At 38.0% G+C, this 12,344-nt stretch overlaps 1 protein-coding gene across 6 annotated transcripts in view; it reads right to left on the bottom strand.

Moving 5' to 3' along the window:
• Window positions 1–12,344, bottom strand: part of LOC108747478 (ankyrin repeat domain-containing protein 50) — an 84,796-nt gene that overhangs the window by 29,999 nt on the left and 42,453 nt on the right. For all 6 annotated transcript variants that reach the window (XR_001939242.1, XM_018484975.1, XM_018484978.1 and 3 more), the window contains exon 2: window positions 6,193–6,241. The gene's annotated coding sequence lies outside the window, so the exon portion shown is untranslated. The remainder of the gene's footprint in view (window positions 1–6,192; window positions 6,242–12,344) is intronic.

The raw sequence follows: 12,344 nt of genomic DNA, 5'->3' as shown, positions 1-12,344 counted from the left end.
AGAGATCTTCATAAATTACCCAACCAGGATCCATAATTTTTTGAGAGAATCGAGCTGGAATCTAATTTGATTCGAAAAAGTTTTCTGTACGTGTGGGTATTATTTTAATTTTATTGCAACACGTTATTATACGTGTCACATAATAAGAAACGTAGCGCCCTTCCGCTTAAAATTCGTCGAATCTTTTTTATCGACCGGCGGACAATTTAGTTTCCAAAGGGCGGCCCTTAACTCTGGGGCAGAGCCATTAAAATTTCGTCCATAATTCTATGATTCGAGAGGTCGCACGAGAGGTCGATTCGGCGAGTCCCCACCTGCATTAACAAACCTGGGGCGCGTCAATTCGCAGCAGGGATGCCCGATATCGACGACTCCCGGAGGACTTCCTTTCTTCGCGCTTTTCGCACGTGCCCACGATGTTTAATGCAATTTCCCTTATCGCGGCGACGAGTTTCCTCGTCCCTGCCGCTTCTCACGTCCCGCCGCGTCCAAGTCCGCCCACCGCCCCACCGACCTTTTCCGCGAGAAAAAGTCTTGGCCAGAGTGCGCGGAGCAATAAATTGCAGCTACTCGAATCAACTTTTGAATTACGACTCGGGAGAGCTCGTTACGACAACCGAGCGAAATCCTGTTAGCCGCGTTGCAACCGTAATGAACTCGTCCGACGTGGCTGGTAGCGCGCGAAAGGAAGACCACCGTCGCGAGATAGTTCGGCAGAGACGCGAACCGAGAGAGTATTCCTGCGATGCTATCGAGAGCGTTGATTTCACTCGGTGCCCCGTTAGAAAACCTCTTCATTATTAATAGCTAATTTGCCCTGCAATTTTCTTTGGCGTCGCGCTATCGTATTCCCTTTAACGATACTCTCATTTATTCCGCAAAACTTTATACCACGTTTCGCCCCGGGGCTGTTGGGTAACAATGATTTTCGTACATTTACTTTCAATTCATTCGAGAAGCGAGAATTTGCCAGAAGATAAAATATTATCCGTAGAGAACGATTTTAGTTAAGTATCTAAGATACTGATAAATCCTGATACCATCAACATTATTTTATAGAAATCTCGAGCTATGCCGCAAAGAGTTTTAACATTCTAGCAATTATTTCACAACGTCCTATATAATAATTTTGATAGTCCTAATATAAAATTAGATCTCTATTTTAATCAAATTTTTATTCCATCATTGCTTGGGGTTTCTCAGATAATTATTATGATATTCCGAACAAAGTTATTTTCATATCTGTATCTAACATAAAATCATAGCTAAAGTATAAATAATAGCTAAATTTTTAGATACTTTAGCAAAATCGTCCTTTCCGTACACTTTTCTTTGTTCATCCGTATAACGTGCATAAATTTTGGAGCAACGTCACGCACGCTCATATATTCATATGGGATCTGACAAAATGTTGCAAGTTTAAGAGTAAGCGTAATAAAGTTTCCGCAGTCGGATATACATATGTACGTATATTTTACGTACCTGCAGGGCGTTTTTACGCGGAAAGGGTATAAGATGTGACGGAAACTACGAGAAAAGCTCGCTCGTACAGTGTTCGCTCGTTCGAGGTCTCCTTCTTGCAGCTACTAAAAAGTTTGTTACCTTTTTAGGGGGTATTGTCTTTAGAGAAACGCGCGCCGGGACTAAAGAGGGTTTTCACGCGAGATAAGACCAGGAGGATGGGGAATGGGCGTCGGTACGACGTACAACGGAATAGATGCCGATAAGAGCAATCCTGAGGGTGCGTGCGTTTCCATATAGCGCGGCCTAAGTGTCGACGACGAGAATGCACGATAAAGATCGTCGACAAGGGTTGAAGGCCCAGCGTGATATTATTAGTGCGTAACTCTCGGAAATAATATAGCCGTAATATAGCACGCACTGCGTGTATTACATCTCGAAACGTTATTGTTAGGGTTAACACTGTTGAGTTCTTAATGTCAGATTACAATTGGAGTTATTTTTATTCATTTCTACAGGCCGCCGTTGCTCCTAATTTGTCGTTAATTCGACTAAAACGATGGCGATAAGTGACTTAAGAGAATGTATCAAATTCGATTCAAATTTAATTTATTATTTACTAAGTGTACACGTTAATACGAACGATGTTTATTTTGAAACTAATCACAGAAATGGATTTACATTTTGATACGTTAAGGGAGCTAAAAATAACGAAATATTTAATCCGAAGGCTTGAGTTACTACATTGCTCTTTTCATATCACATCTAACAGTGTAAATTTGATATCATGAAAGAAGATCGCGCACAAAGTATATCTCGCAGGTGGATATTTAATGTTGACCGCATAAAGTGAATTTTTCGTAACGTGATAATTCCACCACTGGACGTCATTTCGCTTTCGCGCAACATGTCAATTTAATTTCACGCGCAAAGGAAGAAAGTTTACCAAGAAATCTAACTTGCTCCTTGCTATTTCTCTGTTGCGGTAGTGCACGTTCTGCAGGGTGATATCACTAGGTGGTCACAGATAAGGGATTCGGAGACCAAACGCCGGAGATCGCATCTGCGAATAGTACAACCTCCTCCGAAATAACGTCGTCATGATTTACCATACCGCAGGATATAATCAACAATTCCAATTCTCGAGCGCGTTACCCTGATCTTTATCGCGCACAAATTTACCGAGATTCACTCATGTATTTCTGTCGCAGATCTCATATTCTTGGATACATGGCGCTATCTCGTTGACGAATGATCACGCATCAAGTCTGCTATATACAATAAAAAAGAAAATTATTGTTTCATAGAAAATTATCTAAAGAATTAATAGCTTCGTCGACTTTTTTTCGAATTATTTCAAAATTTCCAGAAAAAAAGTTCCTCTTTATTACTTCATATTTTACTCTTAATTACTGTGCTGTAATTATATTATATTTTTATAATATTATATGGCCGCATCTCTCGCGACATTTCTCTGCGCGCCTGTCTATTTAGCTCTTTTTCAGATATATGACGGAAATATTCGCGCGTAATAATGCGCAATGTACGCGACCTGACGATCCACTGAGAGTCGTACCAGCTTTGCGCCACATTAAATTACATTTATTATTCTCGCGACATACCGCGGTAATACATTTCGTCGACAGCAACGCTAATCTACACTCTCACAATAAATGCGCTCAGGCAGCACGCCTCATCAATCACACTTGCAAGGAAAGTCCTCTGGTCTCCAGAGGTACTGATTTTCATTAAATTGATATACCGATTCCCCGTATCTCCCGCGAAATACCTCCAGCAGCTGCTATTTTCCTAGCAGATGCTTGGCATGCGCGTGTTCGAAGTTAAAAGAGTCATACCTTTACCTCCGCTACTAGGACACAGAAATATATATCATCGAGAAATTTCTGCGAGAAATAAATATTCTCCAATAAAGGAAAAATTTTTCATATGTATATATATATTAAAAATTTTCAATTTCATTTATCGATTCAATTTTATTTGTCGTTCATTATCAACTTTATTTATCAGCGATTATATCTGATCTGGTCGGTCGATGCGTTTATATCTACCAAAAAAGACGGAGAAAGAGAGAAAAGAAATAGAGGGGGAACAGCGTACGGGAGCCAGAAATGGGGGAGATGATATCGAGGGAGCAAAATTCGCGTTTTAGAAATACTATAAGCAGAGCTGTATTGTAGAGTAGACCTCCACTGCCATTGTCCGTAGGCGTGTGGGTGAACCTAGGTCTTAAGATCCAGTCTGGTTTCTCGGGACAAAGCCTTCACGACGAGGTTGCCGACAGGCGAATGCACAATTACACACGCGTCGTCTGCTCCGCCACGTCTGCTAAGAAACCTTAATTAACGCGGGCTTTCGACGTCTCGCCACCGAAGTACGTCTCGTTCCCAAGCGCGAATCCCTTTCTTTCTCTCGTCGCGACGCGATGATCCTTTAATGCGTTTACGATTAATCGCGTCGATCTTCTACGCGAGTCTTAATACAATAGAAATAACATAAGCGGAATAATAGGGACACGCACAGTGGTCGACAGTAAAGTTGTATTGCATAATTCGAGAAGATAATCTTGCGAAAAAAGAATTCCAACCCAATAATATCCACTACATCCTACAAAATCGCAAAGTAAATGCAATGAAATTGATCAAACGAGCAATTAATTGTAAAATGTTGGAAAGAGAATTTTATTTATATTTCTATATCGACTTTCCAACATTTTAATTATATTAAGATTTCATGTACTTTATTTGTTTTTCGAAACCTTTAATTTATTTTCTATTGTTATTTAACTGAAAAAGACTTGGCGTATTCGAAACGTTCATTGTATACATTAATAAAGAACTAGTTTTCATTTCTTTTTATAACGTTTTAATAAACTACAGTATTAATCTTTGACCCAATTAACTACTCGTTCGTTCGACCTTTCTACCAACTCTATTATATCAACCCATCGAGTTTCATCCGTGTGACGATATCTCCAATCTTCAAGAGCAACATTTTAGGTATGTACCTACATGTCCCTTCGACCCCATTTTGTGTGCTCGACCCTTAACCCGATATTGTAACTCCGAATCCGGCATTCCTTCCTCGACTACCGTGCGCTTGGGATATCGCGCATCGAACTCGTAGATCCTGATTGAAGAAGCGATCCTGCGGCGTAAGAACGGAGCGTTATATGCTCTGCATTATGGAGGTCGTCCAGCCACCCGAGAATGTCAGGGTGTTACATAAAGGCCATTACCAGGCACACAGTGGACGGTGAGAATCGTTGAGGCGAAGAGGCGCTCTCTGATCCTCCTCCCTCGTCACCAGACCCGAAAAGGTCAAACGTGAGGGAAAGACGCGCGTTCCTGGCATTCGACAGCACCATCAGCGACAGACTCTGGCAACGATCTCCCTCCCAGCATCAGAAGAAAAACGCCAAATTCAAAGCTAACGCTCGTCCGAGGGGCTTTTCGATCGTCTGAAATCTCTGCCTTTTAGAAACGTTTCGACAGCAAAGCGATGTGTTTCGTATTTAGAGATCAGATTTTATTTCTACTGCAATATTAAAAACTTCGTTAATAAGTTCTTATTTATATATTTTTTTTCGAATGAATCTCATTTTTTAAAGAATGAAAATTGAGCCAATTTGGAAAAAGTGCAACTCAATCTTTCAATCTTTAAGAGTGAAATTTCACTATTCAGAGTGGCTATTCACTCTAAAAGTTTTAGAGAGTGTGTATTATAAAAGAATTGACATGAAAAACAATGATTTTACGAAACGTTACGGAAGGTAACGCGAGTACTTGTCGTACATCTACGCGAAATAAAAATTAAAGTGTTTTATTGTGCTGGTCCCTTCGGACTATCCAACACCTGGAAACGGTCCCTCGGACTCTCAGCCTTTTACATCCCTTTCCCTTTCGATAACTATATAGGTACACATAAAAATAGCTAGTAACCTCTTCAGGTGAAGGGCTCCTGCGGGAGCTACGTTAGAAGCACGTGCTGTGAATTTTGGGTACGATTCCGGGCGCGTACCTTCGTCATCCCCCTTTGTACCCCCATCCCTCTCAGCACGACATCGCCAATATTCGACGTCCTGAATCCACCTTCCATCCTCTTTGCTCGATCGCCCGTCCGCTCAACCACGATCGTGTTGTCTCTCAAAATCTATAGACGATGCCTGCAGATCCAATGTTCGCGCACGGCGACAATAAAGTATAATTCGATTCTCTCCCGCGTTTTCAAGGGGCGCTGAACCAGAAAGAAACGCCTGATTTATGCTATTTCCCAGCGAACGAGCAGTACTTTGGTATTACAATAACGCATATACTGGTCTCGAATAAAAATTTTCCATCCAAGTAACGACACGGTAAAAGGATTTCTTGCTAATCAAGCCGCAAAAGCGTAATCGCGGCTTCGTCTTAATAGCTACGAGAAAAGCTTTTCTGCCGTTACGTTTTATCACAAATGGGAGAAGCTTAATACGACAGCGCCGCGAATTTCCCGCGAGGAGCCGGAAACTCTTTTAGGCGGCGGCACGAACGGTGCAACAAAGTTTTTCGCGTTAGCGCAATGTTGCATAAAACAAAAAAAAGAGAGAGAGAGAGAGAGAGAGAGAGAAAAGGGGAAAAAGGAAGAAAGAATATTCTCTACACATCGGGACTCGTTTTGGATAAGTTTCGTACTAGTTGGAGACGCGACTCTCGAAGGATTTCAAAAATTACTTACCGACAACAAGCCCGCCGAGGTAGGCTAATTTCCCCGAAAAGTTCGTGATCTGAAAAAAAGAACAAACCGTTCAATACGTCGTAATTTTAAACTTCGCTATATAAATTTAACGCTTGGAATACGTATATGTTATAAATATGTATATATATGTTCAATACATATATGTTACATATGTTCAATACATGTACGTTACAACACACGGAGGAGCGTAGAATCTCCAACGAGATTCGTAACACTAGGAAAAATGTTTTATCCTATAAACTAAAATTTTACCGTAACAACAAAAATGGTCGACTGAAATATACACGAAAAGAACAATTTTGCTGAAGTATTCCAAATTTCTCTGATTTCTCTTTCTGATTTTCCCTGATCATTTTCAATTTCCCTTACCCATATATTTCCAATTTTGTGGCAACTCTGTACACAGAGATTATCTCTGAGACCGCTGTGTTCGCTTAAGATTCAATTCATTATTATATGTCATTGCGTTTACGTGAAGGACTCCAATCCTTGTCGGTCGATAGCTTGAACTTTCGGGTCGGTCGATAGCTTGAACTCACGGGCATGTCCCCAGTTATGAGTCGCAGACTGCGATTAGTTCGTAACAATCTCAGACAGCTCGAGAAGTTATATCCGCTATGGTTGCACAACAGTAGTTACAAAGCCAGATACAGTAATGAGCGGTTTCTCGCTCCACGGGGACCCAGGGTGGGACAGACTAAAGATTAATTCCGCGTCAGGGGCACAAATCCGCGCGTGGCATAAATCTCCGGACTCGAGAGCCCTGGCTCCTCTTAAGGAGCGAGTATAACGCCATATCTGCCCGATTCCGACCTCCGGTTTACTTCCACATTACACCCGGCGTCAGTTTCGTGGACCTCGTCGTCATCGCTTTTGTTTAGTTATCTTCTGCATGAGGCAGGCTAGGAGACAAATCGGACGCGCTTCGCCCTCGTGCTTATTACCGTAATTTCGAAAACAATAAGATAATTATGTGTACGGCTGAAGATTACAAAGGAAACTATAAGAGACTGCTCAGAATTATTCAGAATACCTGTGATGTATGTACGATTCTTAATCTTAATTATAATTTTTCAGATTTCTTTCTTTTTTTTTTCATCGGACTTAGGGGGGACATTAATGAAAAATTATTAATTAAACTACCCGGGAAAAAGCACATACGGTTTAGATATTGAAATAATTGTGTGGGATTGCTAGAATGTTAAAACTTTTTGCAGCATTGTCAACATTTAAACAATTCATTTTAATGGTCCAGTGAAATTATTTTCTATATCTAGGCTAAATTTTTAGATATTTCAGCAAAACTGTACTTACTTATGTATAATTTAATCAATAATTATAATTATAGTACAATTATATATATATATATATTTTTTTTTTATTTTATTTTATTGCAATGCTATGAATGACAGATTAATCCCATGAAATCTTTTTTGCTTTTTACAAACAATATGTCTAATACATTTTCTTATTAGTTCTGCGAACGATTCCTCTCTCGCGTACACAAATTCAACAATTACAAGCCAGATGAAATGTTTAAGTCCACAGATGACCGACGTTTGTTTCCAATCTGTTCCGCTCGTCAAGATAATGTAAGCGGGAGAGGACAAAAAAGCACGGAACAAAGTTGAATTGATGCAGCAGCCGGGGCGTCCATTTAGTAACTCTGTAAGTTATAAAGCAACTTTCTCATTTAAGACCAAAGTAAACCGAACGCACGTTGAATTGAACTGAACTGAATAGACGGCGGAGTGTACTGCCTGCTTCAGACTATGACGTATTACACAGCAATCCAGATTGACAATCGCAATTAAATGGTGGCTGTCTTGGGAAAGGGGCAAATAAAAAGTACAGCTGCAACTTTCTACAATGTCGCCGATGTGCAACGCGATGCCTGGATTTGACGGCGATAAAAGGCGTATTTTAATATAAAATGCCTGATATCGAATAAATCACGTTCGCTGCGTCCGCGTCTCTTGTCACAACGCTGTGTTCGCGGAAAAACAGCTGATTTACCTTCATTGAACGCCGTTGAACGAACGCGATTCTGTCGATCTCGGAGAAAAAGTAAGTTAACGAGTGAGCGGCCGGCCGACCGACTTTCTTCAATTCATCATGGCGATAATTGTTCCTACAATACGGGACGATTACTAATACAAGTCTCCGGGTCGTTCGTCGATTCGCATCCAAATATATCGTTTGCATTTAATCCTCGGTATTCATTATAAAGCTTCCTTAATTAGTATTTCTGGGTCCAGGGTACTTTAAATTTATTAATGTATCTGTATTTAAAGTTAATGTAACGTAACGGTAAGATTTTGTTGAAGAATCTAAAAATTTAGCTACATACAGATCTCAAAGTAATTATGTAGAACACTCAAAGTAATTACTAGAAAGCTAAAACTTTTTATGACTCATCGCTCATCATGCTTGAGGTTTCTACGTAACTCTTAGTGATCCGACATTATTTATTCTTTTTTGTATCTAGTGAAATTTTTAGATCCTTCAACAAAATCATTCTTTTCGTGTAAGATTGTGAAAATGATTTCGACGCACAGTTTGCTTCGATTATGTATATAAATTTCCTCTGAAATATTTCAGCATTAAAATCCGCTTTGATCGAAAATAGATTTATTTTTCATTGATTTGCAAAAAACATTTGTTATAAATAATTTTTTACGTATGGTCGAAGAAAATGTTCAAATCCATTGGACCCAGGAATATATATCGATTAAAGTTAATTTTTCAATTAATTCCGGTCAAAATACTCAATTTGTTCGCTCGAGATTTTTAAGAGAAAATTGGAGATTTTAAAATAATTTCGAAGCCCTTGTAAGATATGGAGAAAATTATACGGCCTTCGAACATTTCTTAACGTTTACGATCACCGGCAAAAATATAACGACAGCCTAAGTTACAGAATTGGTCCTTATTTCCCTCCGTTTTGCAAACGACTATATACGTATGGTACCTTAGGGACTTTTCGTATTTCTCTACGCGAACGGCTCGCATAAAGACGCTATTATCAAAATGTCTAGACAGAGAATTCCTTCGAGGGAAGAGAAGCATTCGATACGCACCGTCGGCATTATCTGCTGGATATTACCGTAGGAAAGAGCATTTGGAATTAATGCAGAGTAAAAACAAATACTAGATTAACGCCCCGTTAAATATCAATTATTAGCAAGCAATAAAAAGTATAATCAGGACGCTATTCGACTCGTGTTTATGATTTAATTAATTATACGTGTAAGGCAACATCGATCGAACTTTGTTTTCGCGGATGCAGCGAGTTTTACGTTATGTCCCGATGCGATTATATGGCAGCATTTTGCATACTAATGCATATTCATTCAGTATTTAGCACCGGCAACGAGTTTGTGGCATTAAATAAAAATGTGATTTGCCGCTCTGTAATTTTGAGGCTGTTTCACCGCGGGTGTGATTCAATTAGCGAGAATGCAAATTGCGTAACATGCCCGTTTATTTTCACACAGGCGCTCTAATATAGACAACAGTTAGTATCAAGTACCGAAACCGTATTCGTAACGCGGCTGCCGAGAAATTTATTGCACGCTAATTGAAATGAGTTATTATTTGCCGAATTTTTTATATCACACAAAAAAAGAAACAGCATTCTTAAGCTTTAAACAATACAGCCAGTTTATAAATGCAATATACACTCGTGATATCAAGCTATTTAATTTAAAGCGGTGTCCACAATAAGAGTATTTTAAGGCATAAAATTTAAGCTTTAAGTCGTAAAAAATTGACTATTCATCTATTATTGTCCTTAATATATTCAATTATGATTGATCCATTTCTTACGGTTTAAAGCTTAAGTTTTACACCTCAAAATCTCATTGTCGTCGCTCAACTTTTAGAAGACGACAAAGCCGTGGTGCTGGAATAGCGTTATATTTTGAGACAAGGAATTCAATGAAATAAGGACAAATCTTATTCAAGGAAAAAGTGTCAGATTTAAAAATGGGACTTCGTTCTTAAAAGTCAAGCACCGATCCAAGAGGGATAATACAAACGTTCAATGCAACATCGTGCGATGTAAAAACAACGTCTATTTAATAAATCAATATTCGGGCGTGTTTCGATGTCGTCCAATGAAACATTCAACATTTATGAAAATACTGTAATTACGCAAAAAGCGAATGGAAACTGACAACTGGCGGTTCCACAGCGTTTTCGACGAGAACGAAAACGCGACAGTCGCACTCGGAAGTACGATCGAATTCCTGGCGTTGCCCGGGCAACCAGATTTTTCTCCAACGTCGATGGAATTACATTGCAGTTAATTGCAGTCAGGCACGAGATCTGTATAAAGTGCGAAAACGAAGTGGCAATTACGTCCTATCGACAAGCAAAATGTGTTCGTCAGCCTAGTACACCATCATCGATCGTCACAGGAGGTGATAATTTTATTTCCATGAAACACTCCATTTTTAGAATTTCAATACGACTGAGAGAAATGTTTTGTACCAATAACCAAAGTTTTGTTACCGACACAAAAACTATTTGTTGATATATAATCAATCAAACCGTTGGTTACCACGACAATATTAATTTACTAAATAAACTAATAATTTAAATGGTACAAATTGTTTTGTACGGTGTTTATAGATCTTTTGTAGTTGAAAATGAAACATTTTGTTATCGGAACAAAACGAATAATATATATCTCTCACTTTCTACAGAGTGAAATTACGTTTGGCGTTTTTGAATTTCTTTAGCTTAGCAAAGATATATGTATATAGATTTAGAGCAATTGAGATTACTAATCGCTCTGAAAAAATAGTTACTATGATTGATCATGGTGTGGCGAGGACCGAGAAGTCCACGAGATTAGTCTCTAATCGTCTCGACTTTATATAGATAGACGTTGAATTTCTCTTCTTCGAAGAGAAATTCGTCATATCTGATAGCTCAGCGAAACGCTCCTTGCTCTACCATAGTGGATTATTTTGTTGAAATTACTAAAAGAATACTTATTTCGTAATGGCAACCAAATTTCACATTGTTATTTACAAAACGTGAGTGACCAAATAAATTTGTATTGTTAAATAAAAAAATTTTGTTCATGTATTGTAACAAAAAAATATTGTATTTTGTTATTTTAACAAAGTAATTCAATGATAATCGGTCATTTGTGAATAATTCTCTTTTTTTTTTGTTACCATTACTGTATCTTTTTTCTCAGTATAGATAAAGTTCGCAACTTTTTCCAAAGAGAACTGAATTTCTCGTAATCTTGGCTCGAAAATAATTTTGGAGATTAAAATGGAAAAAAATAAAATTTCCTCTTGGCGACAGCCAGCCTGTCTCCCTTTTTCGTTTATTCGTTCCACCATTTTCCTTCTCGCTTCTCTTTTCCCTTTATAACACTTTTCGTAATACTATGACTTTGATTTTCTATAAAGTACAAAGAGTAAACCGTTGAAAAATGTTGTAAAAGGGTCGCTGGTAGAAATTAGCGTGTACTACCTAACATTGTGGTGCATAAAGAAGAGTGAAACATAAAATAGAAGAGAAGCAGCTCCCTAAAACTTAATTTGAATATTAATAAAAGAAAATAATTTTATATTAAAAAAAGAACAATTTATAACATAAAAATAAATGTACGTCAAGCAATCGTTACACAAACCAATTATACTTGTTAAATAAAGATAACGTTATTAAAAACTAAATGTCCGCATTTCAATTTTAATCCTTGTTAACAATGTAAAATTTTCATCCTTTGTCCGCGGCCTGAGTCTTTGAACTTTAGTACAGATTTTTTATATTGTTCCGGACTGTATAAAGTCCGAAAAAATTCTTGTATAGATACTCGTGAAACGTACCTTTAACGAGTTTTTATAATCATGAAAGTTTTTATAATTATGATTGCATTTTACTTATTTTATACTACAGATTTAAATTTATCTATTAGAATTCACAATAAAAAAATCGACTATGCCTTTAAAGTCTAATATTGCTGGCAGAGAGTTAAGTTGCTTGGATAACTAAACCTCGATGGGGGATTTATATGTATAACATTAATAAAATATAATATTATAAAATTTAATTTAGAAACAATATGATTGGAAACAAGACCGTCTATATAAATATTAAATCTTTAA

Source organism: Trachymyrmex septentrionalis, unplaced genomic scaffold (genome assembly GCF_001594115.1).
Source record: "Trachymyrmex septentrionalis isolate Tsep2-gDNA-1 unplaced genomic scaffold, Tsep1.0 scaffold2, whole genome shotgun sequence".
Classification (NCBI taxonomy): domain Eukaryota; kingdom Metazoa; phylum Arthropoda; class Insecta; order Hymenoptera; family Formicidae; genus Trachymyrmex; species Trachymyrmex septentrionalis.
This window is presented reverse-complemented; position numbering and strand designations above follow the sequence as displayed.